We start from the raw sequence: 22700 nt of genomic DNA on the forward strand, positions 1-22700 counted from the left end.
TTAAAACAAATTATTAACAAGTAAGTCAGATGTGTGTTGTACCAGCCTCGAGTACATCTATAAAAAATGCACAAGTTAAGTGAGGCCTTTAAATAAAAACAGACGGAATTTCTATGGAGGCAGCACAATTGATCATTTAAACAAGAGTTTCACAACTTTTTAAAATAAAAAACAACAAATGCATTCAAGATCAAATAAAATGGCTGTAACAACAAAACTAAAATAAATACAGTGGAAGTGAAGGATATGGATTTATATTATTCGCCCAGTTCATTTGCACTCATGTCACAACAGTCCCCCGCTATAGTCTCCATTCTCTTGTACTGAAACTACTAAATATCAGAGCAGATTTCGGTCATTTTAACTCACCTGTCCTAAGTTTACAGTCAAGTCACAAACTACTAAAAACACACAAGGAAACACTGATGCAATACCAGACATGGAAAAACCCCAAGCTGCTGACGGTGTCTTCTGTGTTATGTCTCTCTCTAACTAACAACCATAGACTATTTAAGAGATGGATGTCCGTCACTGTGGCGTGACACACTGGCTAGTGGGCGGCTATTTTAAAGCCTCAGGTTTGGCATTGTTTTTTTTCACAAGACTGGACATGCTGGGTGAGGGGTGGACCTGAATTATAACTCCAGGAACATTGTATGACTATAATAGCAGTACTTTGTCAATCACAAAATAACCTCATCCTAAAGCACTCCCTGTTCTATTGTCCATTAGACTATAATGGGAGCATCATTTACCAAATGAACATCATCTTACTGAAGTATTAAAGAGAACTTGAAACTTCTGACTCAGGCTATAAAGTCATTAGAAGAAATGTTTACAGAGGCCATAAATCATGTGACAAATAGGGTCATTTTCCCCATTTACGGCATTCATTGGGTTCATATTGTGTATCCGGAGGTTAAATCCATCCTTTATATATGGTGCCACCCCTCCTTTTTTTCTTTAACTGAGAAATTAAGACCCAGTATTCAGACTTTCTTTCCATTTTCAGCGAGGTCTGGTGCTAAATAACAAGGTCAAGTAAGGATAATGGCTAGGGCACATTTCACATCAGGGACTTGTTCAGCGCAACCAATCCAATGTAGCAGATTTAAGAGTAGCTAGAAAGGTACAATAAACAGTAATGACCCAAAAGGTTGATTCTGTTCATCTGGATGTGCAGTCAGTCTCAGCAGACTGCACGTTTCCCAACCTTATCTGGGTATGTATCACACAAATCTAACTCTCTACTTCCACTGAAACCACTTCTTTTTCCCAATTCTGTATTTTTCAGGCCAGAACACGTGGAGGCAACATTAAAAATGTAAACTGAAGTGACTTAATTGCTGACACAAACAGACACGAGTCACACCACACTGAAGCCAATTTACAGCCTTTTAATTTTTTCCCTTGCTACACAGTCTTTGATGTGTGAAACTGTGATCACAGCACAGCTGCAGCGGTTTCAAATTCTACAAAATGACAATGATCTGCAAAATCTCAACAGTGAACTGACTGGAGTCAGCCGAGCTAATTTGCCTGAACAGTGGTCAAGTCAAAGCCCTTATACAGTCACTGTCACTTTGTTAGGTACACCTGTTTGACTGCTTGTTAACACAAATATCTAATCAATCAGTAACATGGTAGCAATCCACGTAACTCTGAATTTGGGATGGTTGTTGGTGCCAGATGTGTTGGTGTCGGAGTATTTCAGAAACTGCTGATCTACTAAGATTTTCCCCACACAGCCATCTCTATGGTATACAGCAGGGGTGTCAAATATGGCATAATCAGCCCAGCAAAGACTCTAATCTGGCCCACTAGAAGGACAAAGGACAACATACATTTTTAAAGTTTAAGTATTTTTTGGCAAGCTTTTTTTTTTTTTTCAAAAAACAAAAACGGAAAAACTATTCTTTTTCAAGAGGATTCATGCTAAACTAAACGAACAATTACAAAAAAATTAAATGACAAAAATTTGGTGACCATAGTCACCACATGTATGATTCTATGATTCACGTACGGATGCACCCGACAAGTCTGCAGCAACTGTGTGACGCTATCCTGATACGGATCAATGTCGTCGAGGAATTTGGACATAACGCTGTGCTTGAAGGGAGTGTCAGAAGACAGAACGCATCTATGTTTCTGCTTTGGCTGCTCTTCATGGCTGTACAGATTCTTTTTGAGCTAATGCAAAATAAATGAATTCGCTAATTTCATTCAATTCACAATATTAACAGTATTGTATTTAATACCCAGCTGGATGCAATTCCCCGGGTCGCAAAAAAAACCAAATCCAGCTGTATAGAACGACTTTTAGCTCTCTATTTTATGACCTGCATGAACATATCTCTGATGATTTTTCTGGGCTAGAATCTCTAGTTTCAAGTCATACTGCATAAAACATGGAAATCATTTTATAAATGGTACTAACCCATATGGAAAAGATATATATAAATCTTATAAAGTTTGTATCTGTCTTGTGTGAAACTTGTATGAAAAGCATATAAGTGTGAAAACAGATATAAGATCCCTTGAAAAATTATATAATGAAACTTGTATGTTTTGGATACTTACTAAAACAATGTATGAAAGTAATGCGAAAGTGGCCACTTTCATGAGTAATCACATATAAGTTTTTACTATTTCTTTTCTGTATGGGAATTTAAGTAATAATGGAAGATAAACCAGGGTAAATTGAGTCAAACATGCCATTATATTTCTAGGTGATTAATAAAGAAAAGGTAAAAATAGGCACAGCAGGATAAAATTTGCCCCATCACCATTTTTAACTGCCCCCTCAGCCACTTCCCCGTAGTGCTGGTCCTGCCTGAACATCTGCTGTAGTCCACACTTTTTGCTCTGCTCTTTGCAGAAACAGCGGCTAACGAAACCCTGGTTGTTTTGCTGTTTCTGGAAAGCTCAAGAAGGAAATGCAAGTTAACAGAAGGAAAAACTGCAGCAGTATGAGCAAAAAAACAATATTGACTTGCTTGTGCTTCCTGAAAGCATCGAGTTAAATGAGTTAAAGAATTCAAGATAAGAATAGTCTTCATCTGTCCCAGACTTACTGCCATTTATCTAAATGATCTCATTTAAAAAAAAAAAAAAAAAAAAAAAAAAAAAAAAACATACTACTACTAAGCGTCTGCATTTTCTTCATGGTTCAAATTGCCAAAGAAAAGGAAAATCAATGTCAGCTCTGAATCCAGGAGTCCTTGTGTGCCCACAGAAAGAAAGCGGCCAAGCAACAGCCCCACTGAGCCAAAGAATCAGGCCTGGGGGAGTCCAGTTAAGGAGACAACAACGCAAAAAAAAAAGAAAAGAAAAAAAGAAAAGAGGGGGATCGCAGCAGGCTGAGAGTACAACGGGAGACCAGGAAAAAAAACTGATGGAAGAGGAAAATCTTGGGAGAAGGAAAATCAACTTGGAAGAATATCGCTGACCGAAATGTCCCCAACATCCACTTCCTGGCACGTCTTTGTCAGGACACAATCAAAGAAGAGTGACCGAGGTAATGGTTAGAAAAAAAGTAACTGTGGGAAACCATAGGTGTCAACTGAAGGCAACCTTTCAAGTGACACAAATCACTTCCGTTTTTGTGCAACAAGCTAGGGCTGCACAGTCCTTGGCAAAACTATAATCACACTCATTTTGTTCAATATTGACAGCGTAATCTTTTGTGATGATTATTTATCGATTTTGGTGTTTAAAAAAAATTAAAACATTTATTGCGTTGTTGTGAAAACAGAACAGCGCTTTCTAATTTGTAGAAATCATCATCATTTCGTGAAGCTGTACCAAACCCTAACACGATGAAATAAACACACACTGCTTTCAGTCTTACATTGCACTGAGGTTACGTTCAGCTACTCCCTTATTCACAAGGGTTTGAGGCAGGTAGCGCCGCATGTTCGATTTGGCAGATTCTCTCACTGGATGACCTTACGAGAATATTTGATCCTCCTGTGACGGAATACTGTGCTACATTTATATTATACAACCTTTATGGCCACAAACTAATCTCCCGTGTCACGATTTGGAGTGCATTTGATGAGCATGCATTTTAAATATTGCTACTGACTAGCTGCTGCACATGTATCATGTATTAGGGCATATGAAGCTTTGGTGTTGATGAAAATAAATTAAGGGAACTAAAGGGGTAATTTATAGAGAGCTTAAGGGTTTCTTCCTTTTCCATGCTTGCTTCGTAATCTTGATGGTTTTGTCTTTGTGTTGTAAAAAACAATAAACCAGTTTTAAAAGCAACTCACAATGGGATGGATTAAGTTGCAATCAATGTCCTCTGCTACTGGGGGCTCACTTAGTGATGTGAATATGCTGGGTTCTGTTATGCTTCCATATTTTATTGAAACCTTCGACCAGACATGCTTTGCTTACATAAGAGAGATGACCACATTGAATCTGTGGATTGCCGTTATCATAGACGAAATAAAAGATGGATGTAGCTTCTGGCTCTAAAAAGAGTAGACAATACTGAAGCGCCTTAGTTCTTTTTAATGGCCAGCAGGGGGTGACTCCTGTGGTTGCAGAATCCAGCTGTATAGCAGAGTTTGGGAGAATAACTTCCCTTTGATCAGTGATGTCAGTGAACACTTTCCTGATGAGTTAAAGCAGATTCAAGGCATACTGAACAGAACATGTTCTGTCTGTCCGTCTTTCTTTTGGGTGTGCATGCATGAGCGTCTGCTGCATGTGTGGAGAGGAGAATGAGTGTGAGGTTTTCTAAAGGTTTGAACTTTACTTTTTACAGTGGTGATTCACATTTTAGCTCTGTTCACACAACTTTCTTTCACTGGCGTGTTTTTGGTGTTTTTTTCAGCAGCATATAGCACTTAGCTGGGTACGATAGCGGAAATGATATGTGGTTCTGAAGGCTTTTGGAGCCTTTCCTGTCAGTATGGTATTAAAATACCCATTGAATTACTCGGTTGAGAAGTGTTGTTTGGCTGTAGGGGAACTTGTCGAATGTGACAGCATGAAGGCAGGGTCTAGGAGAAATAATGCGGTTGTCATGTTTCTGGATTCTATAGACAAGGTGAATAGCCTAGTTGAGAGGGGAGTTGTTTTGTGAAAGATCATCCTGTCCAATTTGCCAACTATTGGTAATGATGTATTGCTGCAGCAGTTGTCACATAATGATCAGCAAAGACAATGCAAATCAGCAAAGTTGAGGCACAAAACTGCTTCGACTGTTCTGCCAGGGCTAAGAGCAGAGGGAGCTCTTGTCTGTTAACGTTTTCAAATTATCTGTGAAATGCATAGAAGACGGAGGAGTTTGTTAATAATTTGCCAAAGGTTTCAGAACAAACCTTTGGCAAATTATTAACAAGGGATGATTCAAGACAACATTGTCTTGAATCATCCCTCAACTCTAGAAGAACTGCAGGAGGCACTGTTGAGTAGGGGTGGGCGATATAAACGATATACGATAGAAACGATATAAATTTGGCCAACGATAGAGATTTTGACTGTATCACTCTATCGCGATAGCGCATGTTGATGATGTCATCAAGCTGCGCCTGTTTTGGTCGAAAGCATCGCAGTGGCTACAACTATTATCATCTGCACAATATGCCGACAGTCATAGCAAAGAGATGAAGCACTTTTGAAATATGGGGAAAGCCAAAAACTGCGCTTCCTCCACTTCCGTAACATTGATTCATTAATGTTGAATTCTCTCGCAGCTGCTCTATTCCCATGTTATTGCAGTATATTAACTAACCTCGTATTGTGGATGCATAATCTCAGTTGTTCTCCTGACTGAAGTTTGGCCCGTGTATAGCATCCTGCTATGCGACTGCATTTGTCCCTGACCACCAGAATCCCTCACGTTAACTTTTATCGATTGGAAAAAAAGTTGGCGTTCATCCTCCAGCTTCACTGTGCTAATGTTATGCTAACATAGCTGTGTCGCTAGCAATCACGTAGCACAACATTATATACCAGGTAGTCCAACTTCAGTAACCCTGCAAACATCACTGCTGTTTAGTTTTCTGTCTTCATTTATGTTGGAAGTGGTAGCAGAGCTGAATGTTTATATGGATCATTATTAAGTAAATAAATGTGTTTTTAAAAATCACTCTATTATGGCCTCTACTGGAGATGAAAAAGGAGGTGTGGCTCACAAGCTAAAAGATGGGAGAAACATTTTGGACATAAAGATAAATTTTGTGTGTTTGCGTCTAATCCAGATAGGGTCAGAATTATTAGCCCGCCATAAAAAAAATGTCATTCTTTAAAAGTATTTTGAGGCACCAAAACTAAAGAAAACTTTAACACAGCCTTTCCAAATATTATAGTTTTATTTCTGATCTTTATATTTTAATCGCACACAGAAACAATATTATTTCACAAAAATCGAATTATTTGACCCCTGATGCTGAAAGTCAGTTGTGTATCTTTTTTGCTGTATAAGAGCCTGTAGTCATGCAGTTTTTAAGTCTCACATGTTTTTAGGCCATTCTTCTTTGACAAATCTCTTAAGATCCTCCAAATTTGATGATCTTCAGGCACAGACCTTGGTCTTCAGTTCACCCAACATATGTTCAAGTCGGGGCTTTGTGCAGGCCATTCAGTTGGAAATGATTCTTACAAAGAGCGATGCATGTTTTGGGTTGGTGTTGTTGGAAGACAAAGAAACGACCCAGACCCAGTTTCACAACCGACTGCTTGAGGTTTTCTTTCAAAATTTTCACATATCAGTTCTTGGTAAATGGTAAATGGGCTGGTTCTTATATAGCGCTTTTCTACTCTCTGAGCACTCAGAGTGCTTTGCACAACTTGTTCATTCACCCAATCACACAAAACACTTTTTCTAAGCTGCTTTCTATCCAACATTCCCACAGACATTCATATGTATGTATTGGAGGGGAACATGGGGTTAGTATGTTGCCCAAGAACATTTGGCATGCAGACTGGGATGGAACCACCAACCTTCGGGTTAGTAGGTGAACACCTGTAGCTCAGGTGTAGGTCTTCGTGATTCCTTCCACCTTGATGGGATTCCCAGTTCCAGTTCCTCAGATCTGACTTGATTTTACACGCTTTGAGCTTTACAAAGTTAATAGGTTTGTCCTCACCTGTAGTCGTCAGTTTGAATCCCATTCTGTTCATTTTTTAACTCTAAACTTGGCAATGGACATTTTGTCTCAGTTTACAACCACATTGTATAACAATGTTAAATGGGCTAGATCCTATATAGCACTTTTCTACTCTGAGCATTCAAAGTACTCAAAGTAATAAACATTTTCATGTTTATTTTGCATCGTTTCAGTGAGTTTCAGCTATCCATAGTTATCAGCTCCCATAGTTTCATGTGCTGCCATTTAATCAGACGATATGTCTTTGTCAGCTGTGAACGCTGCAGATCTCTGTCAAAACCAAGACGACATGTTAGAAATTCAGACCCAAGACTCAGAGATGTTAAGCAGTTTCAAGGAATGTTACGAGATATACAGAGTCTGAGTCACTGGGTCTGGTCATAATAAACAAGCTGATGGAAATGTATGCATCACGTTTTCTCTGTTCTTTCAAGATTGCAATTTTTGGTCTGAAACGTGCTTCGTACCACGTTTCTTTTAAAGTTAAAGTATGTCTAACTTTGATCACTATCCATATGCTTTGCAACAACAAACAAACATCACAAATGCTGCTCCGCCTCTCAGGAGAAATTCTGCATTTTAAGAGCACGTGGTGCATCCAAATGCATCAAGACTCTTGTTCTGTGGGGACAAAAACGTCTCTTTAATTCATCTCTTCCTTGTTAACTCAAGATCAAATGGCACTGCTCTCTCTCACCTGGACACACAGACTAAAGCAATGAAATGCTGCAGGGCTTTTCAAATATTCACAGCATGTTTTTCTGAGAGCACGCACATTCATAGTCAGGTTAGATTTTGGGATGAATTTGGGTTTGGAATCCTTAAATTTTCAGTGCTGCTCAAACTGCCGAGAACGTTGCTGCTGGGTGAAAAACTGGGATGAGCTGAGATAAGAAAGATTTCCAGATGAGTTTGGGGACTTTGGGAGGGATTCTGGCTTTGGTTAGAGATGGGAGAGTGAGGAGGGAAGTCGAGGGGGGTTAAAAGCTTCGACTTTGTTATTCTTCTGCTTGGCATAGAGGACCAAAATAGAGGGAGGGCATCGGACATGTGGCTATCCCTTCACTTTTTAAGGAAACTAATGTTTTTCACTTTCACTGTTTTAATTCGATCCACAACTATGAAAACATAAAAAGCTAAAGGTGCCGTACATGACCAGAGTTCATCCGATTAAACAAAACAGATGTGCCATCCATTAACCTGACTGATCTCTTTATGTATCCAAAATAATCCTTAGGAAGTTGCTGTTATTTTGAATAAAATAAAGAACCATTCTTAGCAATCAGCAGCTGAGATCTGGTTCACACACACCCTGTGACATCCACTCTGCATGCACAATCAACCCATCAGCTCAGTCTCTTGCTGTCCCTGCTGCTGCCTCAGTCGCTTGTGGACTTGGCACAGGATTCTGGAGCGAGCAGCAAAGAATAATGAGGTGATCATGCCATTGCTCCATGCTTCATTACACCCCCATTGGCTCCCAGATCTCCCAGGCCCAGAGAGGCCTTGCTCGGATTTAAGTGTGCATGTTATTAGTCTCCTATGTTAGACACTTCCTTCACCATTCATACTGTGTGATGAGAGAAGTCTGAAGTCACAAGAACTCAGATTTACTGCTGTGTCCTGTCCTCGTATTTTGGGGATTTCTCTGGGGGGGAGAGAAAAAGAAAGGGATCATTTTAATGCTAGAACCATCAATAATTCTCCAGATTGATACCAAGAGTTTTAGTTCCACAAAAAAAAAAAACCTTTTTCGAGAGATTTTTCTACAAACCCTGAAGAGGCACCTCAAAATTAATGGTTCTTTGAGGCCTAAGGCCATTAAGGTTGCTAGGGAAGGGTGTATGTTGCCCAACTAACTTTGGTTGCTTTGCTCACCAGCAGATTGCTGCTGTTGTCTGTAGTTTGCAAAAAACATTTGCCATTTTCTTTCCAAACAGTAGTGAAAATTGGAAAAAAGTGAAAATCTAATTGGAAAGGTAGAACATTTACCTTACAGTGGGGCAAAAAAGTATTTAGTCAGCCACCGATTGTGCAAGTTCCCCCACTTAAAATGATGACAGAGGTCAGTAATTTGCACCAGAGGTACACTTCAACTGTGAGAGACAGAATGTGAAAAAAAAATCCATGAATTCACATGGTAGGATTTGTAAAGAATTTATTCGTAAATTAGGGTGGAAAATAAGTATTTGGTCACCTCAAACAAGGAAAATCTCTGGCTCTCACAGACCTGTAACGTCTTCTGTAAGAAGCTTTTCTGTCCCCCACTCGTTACCTGTATGAATGGCACCTGTTTGAACTCATCATCTGTATAAAAGACACCTGTCCACAGCCTCAAACAGTCAGACTCCAAACTCCGCCATGGCCAAGACCAAAGAGCTTTCGAAGGACACCAGGAAAAGTATTGTAGACCTGCACCAGACTGGGAAGAGTGAATCTACAATAGGCAAGCAGCTTGGTGTGAAAAAATCAACTGTGGGAGCAATCATCAGAAAATGGAAGACATACAAGACCACTGATAATCTCCCTCGATCTGGGGCTCCACGCAAGATCTCATCCCGTGGGGTCAAAATGATCATGAGAACGGTGAGCAAAGATCCCAGAACCACACGGGGGGACCTGGTGAATGACCTGCAGAGAGCTGGGACCAAAGTAACAAAGGTCACCATCAGTAACACACTACAACGGCAGGGAATCAAATCCCGCAGTGCCAGACGTGTTCCGCTGCTGAAGCCAGTGCATGTCCAGGCCCGTCTGAAGTTTGCCAGAGAGCACATGGATGATACAGCAGAGGATTGGGAGAATGTCATGTGGTCAGATGAAACCAAAGTAGAACTTTTTGGTATAAACTCAACTCGTCGTGTTGGAGGAAGAAGAATACTGAGTTGCATCCCAAGAACACCATACCTACTGTGAAGCATGGGGGTGGAAACATCATGCTATGGGGCTGTTTTTCTGCCAAGGGGACAGGACGACTGATCCGTGTTAAGGACAGAATGAATGGGGCCATGTATCGTGAGATTTTGAGCCAAAACCTCCTTCCATCAGTGAGAACTTTGAAGATGAAACGAGGCTGGGTCTTCCAACATGACAATGATCCAAAACACACCGCCCGGGCAACAAAGGAGTGGCTCCGTAAGAAGCATTTGAAAGTCCTGGAGTGGCCTAGCCAGTCTCCAGACCTCAACCCCATAGAAAATCTGTGGCGGGAGTTGAAAGTCCGTGTTGCTCGGCGACAGCCCCAAAACATCACTGCTCTCGAGAAGATCTGCATGGAGGAATGGGCCAAAATACCAGCTACTGTGTGTGCAAACCTGGTAAAGACCTATAGTAAACGTTTGACCTCTGTTATTGCCAACAAAGGTTATGTTACAAAGTATTGAGTTGTATTTTTGTTATTGACCAAATACTTATTTTCCACCCTGATTTACGAATAAATTCTTTACAAATCCTACCATGTGGATTCATGGATTTTTTTTTGACATTCTGTCTCTCACAGTTGAAGTGTACCTCTGGTGCAAATTACTGACCTCTGTCATCATTTTAAGTGGGGGAACTTGCACAATCGGTGGCTGACTAAATACTTTTTTGCCCCACTGTAAAAGTAAAGTCATGCCTTCCTGGTGTGCTTCCCTTTGCAACCATTACATTTCCAAAGATGGAACTTTTCCTTTGAAAGTGAAAGGTTACATATGCATCACACTTTTCAGTTTCACTGCTACTTGGCAAAGAGTCTGCATGTGTTTGGGAATGCGGCACATTTCATGACCAGGGCAACGTGTTAGCAACCAAAGCAAACGGAAGGATGTTTTAGTACAACACCATTCTTTGCTACAAACTTCATGCTAGCAATTGAAGTAACCAGTTGGCAAACACTTGCCAACTGGTTGCAGAATACAGAATACAACAAAGTTGTTTTTTAATATCTGCACCCTCAAATGACTATCAAAAATGTATAAGCTATTAAAAATTAAAATTGATGAATCAATTTCTATCCCAACCATAAAGTGGGAGGGCGATGGATCGACCAATCAAAACTTCTGGACACAAGTATGCTTAAACACTGTCAAAAAATCTGCAACGTACAGCAAATACAAACTATACAGAACAAATGTTGTTCCAAATGGGCCTCAGACTCACACATATGCAACTATTGCAAAGACAACTCTGCTGAGAACTATATGCATGCTATTCTGGCAGAGGATATGTGAGGACCACACGGTTTATTTGCTGTATCTCAACCTCACCCAAGCTGTGAACTTTGTAAACAAAACTGACATAAGTAAACCAGATAAGGAAGTAATTACATCACACATACATACAATACATACAATTTATGGAGCTGATCTTGGAAAAGCAAAATGTGTTTGGCACAAGAGTACACTCAGATCATAACTCTGATTGGAAAAGCTTCCAGACACGACAGGATTTAAAAAGAATCATAATAATAACAATTACATTTCTAATTTTAATGTAAAGCAAACATTTCCTAGTGCTGTATTTAACAGGTGAAAATGAGCTGAATGACATTATCCACTATGCAATGTGTTCACAGTGAGCAGCTTGCGAACGATAATATTTCTAAAATATGTGTTTTCTGGCTCTTTTGACAGCGTAGAATATAGCAATGTGTAATGAAAACAGGAGAAATAGCACAGGACAGTAAACTGTTAGACGAAGTGCTTCAGGCAACAGACTGCACAAATTTTCAGCCAGGTAACAAACACCTTTTAGTATGCTGGGCTATTCAAACACATAATGTGTGCAGCATAAATTCAGAAATTCACGGTTAGTTTGTTTGCTGCCACCCGAATCCTGTGACCAGAAATATTAAACCACAGGCTGTAAATATAAGAAGGATGTAATCACTGTGACATACTCAGTGTGATATCACCCAGTCGTCGCTGTCATTTTAAGGCTTCTATGTTTGTGTAACAGCTGCGACCATGTTGGGTGTTTGGAGTCAAAACTAGACCAATTTAGAGCCGAGGTTTGAGCCAATGCTACTTAGCTTGATTGAGAAGCTGAATTCTAAAACAGTACAGACACGGATACCTCCTCATGGACTAATAATAATACTATAATAATACTAGAATTCCCTCAACTCTAGCACAAACTTTCTGTAAGGCGAGCATAAATTAGCTACACCTAACTGAAGACCCAACTTGTTTAGTTCAATTTAATGTTATAACGCTGAAAACTATCCAGTACATTTTTAGCAGATATAAACATTGGGCATTTCAACGCGAGGGTCTCTGGAGAGTGATTCGCGTTTCAGGACGACTTCAAGTGGCAGTTAGAGGAATTGCAGTTCCATGTTGGCTTAATGGTTTTGCCATTACACCTAGCATTTAACAGGAACTCCAACATCTTTAGCTTGTAATAATCAAGATTCAATCAATCAGATTAACTCTGAAATATGACCTTACAGACAGCTGATTAAAAACTACAGCTAATCCTTTGCCACACTGTTGAGTACGATCAGGCTACGAAGTCACAAATACCCCAAATGACTCCACTGACCATAACTAGCTTCACTCCATATGAGTGCACAATATTCGCACATTATCTGACAGAACAAATATTGTGCAAGCTCCAGAGCTAAACTGTCATCTTCCACTTATACTATAAATTTCCAGGTTACTTTGTGCTTACATTTGACTCACGCAAATGTTATTCATAAATATGATTATTGCTAATTTCCAATTCCAAATGTATTTATAAAGCACATTTAAAAACAACAAAATGCTGCACATGTAACAAAGGGTGACACAATAAAATAAGAGACCTCCCACACACACACACACACACACACACACACACACACACTTCAACAAACATATTCAAAAAGAATTCTTAAATTATATTGTGATATAATTTGGGGACAATATCACCAAACCCCTGGTTCCAAAAGTAAATGTTTGAGTAGCTTCAGATTTCGTTGCTCTTTTGTGAGCATACATCAGTTTCCAAGAGTGAAACGTGCTGGAGATCCCAAACAAACCCAAGCACTCTGCCACACAGAGGTGTCACATTCACACATCAGTGTAGAGCCGAAATCTGACACACGGTCTGAAGGCTGAGCACACAAACAGCACATTAACAGCCCGCTCTGACATTTACTCACAGATTAACCTCGGCACATCAACACTTTGCTTTTTCACTCCGATAAAACCTGAAGACCCACAGGACAGGAAGTCACAGCTGTCCAGCCTGACAGCTGTATGTACACAAGCAGAAGAACAAACACATGAATGTGTAGTGTTCAGGATACTGCTGAGGTGGTCAGTCAGTTAAAGAGTTGGTCAACAACAAAGATCTATTGTGTGCGTCATTAATCAATTTTAGCTTGTCAAGCTTAAAGAATTGCAGCTTTGGTTATTTTGCACATTTGGCCTTTTAAAGCTTTGTCAGTCAGAGAAAAGAAATCTAGATTATCCTCATTTGCTGAACCTCATACATGCAATCACAGGTGAAGTGGGCAGGAGCCAATCAGTCAGGAAATGTAATCACCATTTGGGTACAGCACCAGAGAATCCTACTGGCACCTACTAATCCATCCAGGTTCAAATGAGGATAGACCAGAAGCCTCAAAGTCTTCAGCACACTGCTTTGCATGACACAGCAACTCTTAATTACATATGCAGCATCTCCTTTTAAAACAATTATGCAGAAAGGAAAATCCATTATTCACATTTTTTTGTTTTTTAAATATAGATATAAAGCAAGTGCATATACGCAGAAAGAGGTTTAGATTCAGTCCTCAGGTTAACTTCCAGTTCACCATCTTTACTTTCAAGCTGCCTTTAGACCGAACGGTTTACAGGCGTAACCCTCTCTGAGGGTAACTTTCCGCCTGAGGACTGCATGCTAGTGCCTTTGTCCTCCATTTCCATTTGCTTCTCCTACAGTCATGCTAATAGAGGATAAAGGAAGTGGAAAGTTCCTCAACCTACACATCCCCACGCCAACCAAGAAGTTAAAGGGGATCAAAATAAAATAAAAGTTCAACCAAAAAATATTTTTTACCTAACTGTTGTGATCTTGTTTCCTTTCAACACAGTCGATGACAAGTCTGCAACAAAGGTGTCGCTAAATTCACAACAACATGGACAGAAATATAAATCTAATGCTCAATCTAATTAAACTTGGGCTCAACTTTAGATAATGCCCAGTAAACCAAACCATTTATGACTGACCTGCAGATATTTCAGGCAAAGATTTGAATACTTTATAGTCCAAACTGTTACATTTCCTCCATCAGGTTTAATAAAGCCTGGATTTGACTATCAAACCATTTCTTCATTTTAACATTTAAAGCCATTTATTAGGTTAATGTGCACTAATCAATGTACACACACAAAACTTAATAGTTCCCCTTGAGCCTGAAGCTAACGCTGTAAATGCAATTCTGATGGCATCAAGCATAGTTCAGTGTGTATATATCACATTATGTCAGTTCAAAATCTTACCAGCCATGCTAAAACCTTCCCGCTTTAGAAGCTTTACAGTACATGATGTTTGTAGTTGCACTGTTCCCTTTAATAAAAACATTAAACTTTTCTTTGTGCAAAATAAGGAATCTCATTTAAAAAGAGCATTAGTGGGTTTTCCTGGTGGCACAACGCTAGGTGGATTTCTAATGTCTGACCGACTGAAAACTCAACACCAGTTAGCTAGACTTGTAGTCATAAAGGAGTGACCCTTTAAAAACCAAATAATATTGGTCAGTATTTTGTATGAGACCCTCTTTTTTTTTTTTTTAATCAAAGTGGATAGAGTCAGAGCGCAAAGGCTGCAGAGACCAATCTGCCAGCAGAAATAAGTCCGTCTGAGACAGAATCATCTCTTAAATCTCTTCTTAAAACACACCTGATTTTATCTGACCTCTGTCTTTATTTCTTTCGTGTCTGAGCTACAGAGGAGGCTTTAAGTGTCCGTCAGAGCACTGCTTGGTGGAATCAGGCAGTTACTCATGTTTGCACTTTGATAAGTTGTTAAAACTCAGAATTCTTCCCCAAATATTTAGATTTCACTGGCGCTTATGTGCACATGAGTAAAAGGAGCTACTCTCTGTGAATACTTTAATAACCAAGTACCTTCTGTCAAATAAATAATTGATTAACATAACCAGGCATCTCTCTAGTCAGTCTATCACCCCAGGGACTAACTCAAACTCTTGACTTGCAGCTGATGACTGCAGCCTCAGTAAACAACTAGGTAGGCGAGGTGAATAAGGTTTACAATGTAATTAAAATTCATTGGGGGTGTCCAAATTCATAGGCCGCATCCTTTGGAGGCCACATTTGTAGGCAGATTACGTCACAGCGACGCAACGAAGGCTGTCCAAATTCGTAGACTCCTCCAAATGTGGCCGACAAATCCGTCCTCTTTCTCACCAGATTTGAAGGATGGGTCAGGTGTGTCCTTTGTGGCCCAATCTATCCCAGAATTCATAGCGAGGCCCAAACAATTCCAGTTTTCAACAATGGCGGCAGCTACTTAGTTTTAATATTACTCTTATTCCTCTTTCTGGGTGACAAAATAAACTTTTAACATATTTTCAGGTGAGAAAGTAGCTGTACAAACTTCAAATATATGCTCGGTTTATCAAGACATCACATATTTGCAAAAGTGCTCCAAGTTTTTCGGAGACGTCTGTTACCCACCAGCTCGATAGCTGACCTGGAGGTCGAAGGTCACTAGAGCCGACGAGAACACTTAGATAACTAAAAGTGTTACTGTTTGGGGTTTTTTCAGTGTTTTATTTGTTCCTGAGTAAATCGGTTTGGCTGAGATTAAAGTTCTAGTTTTCACACAGCTGAATTAATGTCACACAGAAAACTGATTAAACAGAAGGTGAGATGGTCGAGAGTTTACTCCAGTGTCCTGTTATTTTTTACATAGCAAGGAGCAGACGGCCGAGTTTATTAAACTCCACCGAAAAAACTGGTGACGCAAATCTGAAGACTAGACCGGCCTTCTGGCCTGCTCGGTCTTTAGAGGACCCGGCCCACGTAGACCACAAAAACCAGGTCCTCAGGAGGATGCAGCCTCTGAATTTGGACACCTCCATAATATCCACAATCATGTGGCTATTACACTTACCAAAACATCCAAACATTAGATGAACAGCGAATGAGAAAAACAGCAAAGACACGGTGTGTTCCCTAACTTGTCCAGATCCTAATTTGATCGATAATCCATGGGATCCACTTAAATGTGTCCCAGCCCACAAACCAGAGGACCAAAGGTCTTTAATGCCAATGTTAAGGTGGCGGACATCATAGAACAGAGCAACTACTGATGAAAAACAGTCTTAAGGATGTTCTCCCATCAGCTGAAGGATGAGATCCTCTAATACATTATACATAACTTCTAGTACAGTCTAGCCTTATGGGATCACTGCTGTTTAACTGTCTGAGATCTAAGTAGCTCTTACCCTAAGAAACACATTCTAAATTACAAGCATTAATTAATTATCACCAATACTCAGCATTGATGGATATCGCATGCTTTGGATTTACTGTATAAAGCTGTAAGGTCCATGTTTGTTGAGAATGATACAGAGCGATCTCTCAGGGTGACATAGCCCACGTTCAGTCTGATTTTACACTCCGACACAAAGAGATAACATCAGTAACTGCTTCTCCAGCAGCCCACACCCAGTTCAGTCGGGTCAGAAGCTCCAGCTAAATGGACGCTGGATTATTTATGAAGAAGATTAACAGCTCATGTTTCTGCCTTTACACCAAAGTCTAAAGCATTATCATGCTTTTTATCTCTCCTCCATCCTGCTGTTCTATGCTGCCTTTCTCATAGCTGCTTCATCCTGGCGCCACGCCGCACCTCCTCTCACCGGGTTCATTAGTCGCACATCGCCTTCCCATCCAAGCGGCGCTGCTTTCCACTAGCACAGCAAAAATAACGAGGAAGCCTCGGTGGCTGCACGACGAGACAAACGGGCAGAGGAAAGATAACAGTCACAAATTACAGCGCACAACAGACTCGCACAACTTTCCCCGGCTACACAAACTCACATTGTGACACAGCAGCAGTGTGTGTGGGAGCTAAGGTAGAGAGGTTTGCTCGAACACTGAAGTCACATCCCACACAAGAGCTGTAAAAATATAAAGAGGAGGATGCTTCCTGGTACTTGGAAAACGCTTTTTAAAGAGAAACTTTAGTTCACAGTTATATGCAGAAGATCTACACACACTATGCGTGCTCAAAACAGCAGCCATTAGGTTTAGTAACTCCTGGTTTTCTAAAATTATGTCACACGTAGAAGAGAGCTACTTCCTGTTGGAGAGTACACAAACCTGCTTTTGCCAGATTTCTCTCAGAAAGATGTTTTTTGCCACGTATGAACTGGAACAAAGACTATCTATTCCCTGGGAATAAAAATACGCCCACCTGACCTCCGTTCCAACAACCCAGGAATCTCACAGGGGTCTTTGGCTACACGTGTAATCGATTAATCGATTAGCCAACTGACAGAAAAATAATTGGTCATGTCGATGCAGTTATCTAGAAGCAATCTCAATAAGATACATGTTTACTCCCCACTTTGTAATAATGGACATGTCATTATCAACTGATAATAAAGATGACTATTGACTTGCCGCTGGCGACTGCAGCCGCTAAGGTGGATAAGGTTGGCCATTAGAGCTGGGCGATATGGCTTAAAATTCATATCGCGATATAATTTGAAGCATGTGCTTTGGTAACGATATATATCGCGATATATTCTTTTCTTCTGATAAATGTATTTTCCACACTATAAGGCACACTTAAAATCCTTTAATTTTCTCAAAAATCGAGACTGTGCCTTATGTATGAATTCTGGTTGTGCTTACTGGCGTCGAACCAATTTTGGCGTGCAGAAATCTGTTAAAAAATGTTTTAGTACAACTTTGGTAAGTCGCACTGTTTGATGGATTGTCAGAGCATTACGGCTGCGGTAGTGAGGAGCTTCGCGGAGTAATGTGCCTGGATGTTAAACTCAATTGTTACACCTGGTAGGGCAGAACGCTGATCACTTCATTAAAGATGAAAGACTTTAGACAGTTTTTCAACTCTCAGTAATGCCATAGTGATCGTTTGATATATGGACCTGCAGCGGAGTTTAGGTCCAGACACGGCTAGTGACGTCAGACTGAACAACCGGATAGAGATTGAAAATGTGACATCATTCAGGGGTAAAACCGCAAAGAATTCTGGGAACTCGTGGCAAGAGGTACTAGCGCACGCAGACTTTCAATTGAAATCAGTTACACAGCGATAAATAGAAACACAAAAATTGGCAAGAAGCTGTTGTATTATTAACTGCAATAGTCGGTCGCATGACAGCCACGGGAAGCCGACAGGTAAAGAGATCGGTTGTTATCGGATTACGTCGTTGAAGAGAAATTGTTCAAGCCATGTTTACGAAGTAACAAAGAGCCGACAGATGGCCTGGACTGCAGCCATTCAAAGACCAAATATAACGTCCCAGAACACTCAAGCTCACATGTTAGTCTGCTCCAAGCATTTCCACAAAGGTCAGTGTTTTGTAGTAGTTAATACGTCATTTTTCATAACATAATTGGTGATATAGGTTACAAGCAAGTCTGGCGCTGAACAGAAATTGTCGCGTTATGCTCCTTTATTTATTGTGCATAAATAGTGAATTGTCCTGACACAATATTGCGTTTTGCTTAATTTATTACCATGGTACATTGACAAAAACATATATTTTTATTCACAGGGTAAAACGTGTTTTTTTGTATCACTAATTGCCCAGTACGATTACAGCATACAATATTATTGACTTTTCATCAAGTCTGTCTTTGTACGGACCGGCATTGTTCTCCTTCGTTTTGTACATATCCTTTTTGGGAGGCAAAGAAAAACCAAGAATTTATTGGAACCGGAGAATGAACGTTTTGCGGTGCTGCAAATGCTTGCATTTGATGCGGTACTTGGATTGTTTTGCCACGAGTTCCCGGCATGCAATGCACGAAAGTCACGTGGTCTGTCAATCTCTATAGAGCGGTATAGTCAAAATCTCTATCGTTTACTGTATATCGTATATCGTTTATATCGCCCACCCCTATTGGCCATGTCATTAAAATGCATCATATCCACTCTGCTAGCACTCTGACACCCATCAGACACACCTGGACTTCACTCAGCCTCCTCTTTACAAATGATTATCAATTGTGAGTAACAAAGAAAATGACTTTCTTTTGATATCAAGTTTTATACACGTAAGTGCTGTAAGCCATGCTAACCATGCAGATGGTTACAGTCAGAGTTACGGATTCATTGGAATAACAGCAGGGACAGTGTTTGACTGGAGGCTGCATTTTTGGCAAATCCCATCTGCACTTGAGCTGGAGGGCTGCACTGAATCCACGGCAGCAACCAACACCCTGCACTGCTTATTTAAATAACGCTGTATTTGTACGGCTTTGTAAACTTCCCTAATGTTATCCTGCTTACATGAAACTTGAGGCAAGATCTCACTTTTAGAGAGCAACTTCAAAGGGACGCTTGACACAGGCTGCCATACTCCTGTTACTGCAGTAAAGCTCAAATGCACATGTAAGGATGAATTCATGCAGCATGAATACTGACAGCAGCAGTGTTGGCCAACATATTTTAATATCACTGATATTTGAAACTAACAAAAGAAGAACTTATTAGAAGCCCCCAGGTGTATTTTAGGTCTTGAAACCAATTTTTAACGATGAATTTTGACCATTTTAAACACAGATTATCCAACTACATGTATAATTTACTTATGTGGTGTAAAAATAGATAAATAGTATCAATTAACAAAGAAGAAAATAAAATGGAGTCTAATTGTTTATAATTCTTATGTCCTTGTGTGTGTCGTTTGTCTGGGACTGATTCATATATAGAAAATATTTGCATTAATCTTCAATGACAGCAGATGTTTAGGGAGGAGCAGAAGCACATCAGCTCTGTCTAAAAACATTATTTACAAAGAGCACTAACTGTAACATTTTGGGGGATTTCTAATTTTAACATGAGGGAATCGACATTATTGGTTCTCAAAGGATAAGACGGATTCTTAAATATGTATATAGCTTTCCCTGTGCATGTCTGTATATCGTTCAGTGAATATAATTGTTTCATGAATGTTAGATTTGTTAAATAACTGGTCCATTGTCTATATCCCTGCTGTTACTACACACTCTGCTCAGTCACTGTTGTTGGTTACACTGAAGTACATATGAAAACTGTACACAGCAAAATCGCCAGTGTTAAATTGACACTGTGAGTGTTAAATTTAACACTAGAAAAGTGTCTATATGTGTCCACTCTTTTGAGTGTTAAATTAACACTTTTCAAAGTGTTATATTTTTAACAACGAGCTAGTGTTATTTTAACACTGCACAGAGTTAAAAATTAACACTGAGTAACACTGACCAGTGTCAAAAATATTCTACACTGGTGTTAAGTGTTAAAAATTAACACCGAATAGTGTTGGTGGTACTTTACACTAGCCCTGGTGTTAAAAAATTCAACTCTGAATAGTGTTAATTTTCTAACACTAACACTAGTGTCAGTCAAATCATTAATACCACCAGATTACAATAAACTCCCATTAATCTCTGATATCTCTACTGCTACAATTAACCCCCAACATCCACCCATTACAAAGAAATACAAGACATTAACGTTCCAAAATACTTTGTATTCAGATACACCACAAGTAAACAAGTCATACAAAATTACAGTATGGGACAATGTACATTTTGTCATCAGTGCCATTTGAAAATTGCCTATCATAAGGTCTATAGTACACCAGATCATCTACAGAGATCAGTGCAAAGACATCTAATCCATCCTCAATAACAAATGCATTTAAGTGATCATTGAAATATACTGTTGAGACCTTACAAGTTAGAAGATAAGTATTGAAATCGCTAACAATTATACTGACAATCTTACTGAACAAAGGCATCTCATTTTCAACACCAGAACAAACATACATCCCAACTTGATATTCTGTACCATAACTTTTGACCCAGGAAGTTGTAGAAACAATAGAAGAAACATCAAACATTTTATTCAGTGCTTCACTGCCTTTTAAGCTGCTGGCCAAGACTTCATTAATGGGGCCGAACTGTAATCTTTTAAAATAAAAATTTTCAAAATGAAAGGCTAATTGATTCTGATGTTTTTTTACTAGTGTTTTTGTGATATTTTTAAAGTTCTTTACAGATCTTTTGAAGAACTTGTGCTTTGCTTCAAATCTCATGCACCACATATGTATGAGTGGCCCAATTTTTCTAATGCAGCGTGGGTAATGGATCATTAGGTGGTGCTTTGGAATCAAATTCCGTTCTGGAAAGAGAGATTTGAAAGCCTTGTGATGATCGGCAATCAGATGTTTCAAATAGCAAGTCATGCCATGAGTTATAATGGGTGAAAAAACAATGTTCACAATTTGAACTAACAAAAGTAGCAAGTTCCAATGTCCATCATTTCTGCAAACGATATCTCCAAAAATCAATGGGCTATTCCGCAAAAGACACCATGACTGTGTAGCAAGTACATAAGCTAAAATAATTTATGTTGGTTATGAGTAGTTGGGCTAATTCAGAAGATATCAGATTCGGCTCTAGGAGGTGAGTGAAGTACAATAAACATACAACCACAGATATTGTGATTACAGTTATTATTTATAGTGAAAATAAAGTGCAATTACCAAATACCAATATTTACAAATCTGCAGACAGGAAAAGATAAAACATAATTCAAGCTTGTAAAGTATCCGCTGCACAGTGGTGCAGCAACCTCCTCCAACCCCCGGCAGACAATGTCCATAAAGTTGCTATTTCATAATTGATATAAGTCCAACGCGTATGACAGTCTGTAACAGGTTGAAATTGGAAGTGTGATGATCAGAACTGAGATTCCAAGACTGAGATCTCAAAAGTAAGATTTGGGGGACTGAAAACCAGGGGGGGAGAGTGTAGGCCGCAGCAGCCTCCTACCAGACCGCAGGAAGTTGTAGCTGGGGTTCTGGCTCGTTGGGCCTAGCTCGCCATCCAAGGTAGTGGTGTCGCTGTGGTCTCTCCAGGGCACCACTAGCCTGCACTATAATCACAGGACCACTATTAGCAAAATTCATCTAAATTTCCCAAGCTAGCTTTAGTTCCAGTGTACACAATAAAGTTCAGGAGAAAATACCAATATACAACAAATACATATCCAACCATTGTAATAAATTAAAATAAATAACAATCTCAAATAACAAAACTACAGCCACGTAAAGTGAGAGTAGTAGTAATGTAGTAGGCCTCAGCCTTAGCTATCCCATCAGCTGATAGCACTGGCATACTGATACAGGTTACAAATACAAACAGACATTCAGGCTCAACTCACCATTCACTACGTGCGATGTCACATACGAGCCCCCACGCATCTACCCGCGGCGGTATCAAAATACTGTTGAACGCAATCCACAATTAATTCAAAAACAAGTCAAGATAGTAAACAGCGAAAAGCGCTCACCCCACGTACCTGTTGCTTCCATCCGCTAACGCCTCTCCC

The 22700-nt window shown here is 39.7% G+C and overlaps 1 protein-coding gene across 1 annotated transcript in view; it reads right to left on the bottom strand.

The window, feature by feature from the left end:
• Nucleotides 1-22700, bottom strand: part of large2 (LARGE xylosyl- and glucuronyltransferase 2) — a 140941-nt gene that overhangs the window by 84420 nt on the left and 33821 nt on the right. The gene's annotated exons all lie outside the window — the stretch shown is intronic.

Source organism: Diplotaxodon limnothrissa, linkage group LG1, assembly GCF_057381915.1.
Source record: "Diplotaxodon limnothrissa isolate DT_005_m linkage group LG1, D_limnothrissa_male_GT1.1, whole genome shotgun sequence".
In the NCBI taxonomy this organism is placed as follows: Eukaryota; Metazoa; Chordata; class Actinopteri; order Cichliformes; family Cichlidae; genus Diplotaxodon; species Diplotaxodon limnothrissa.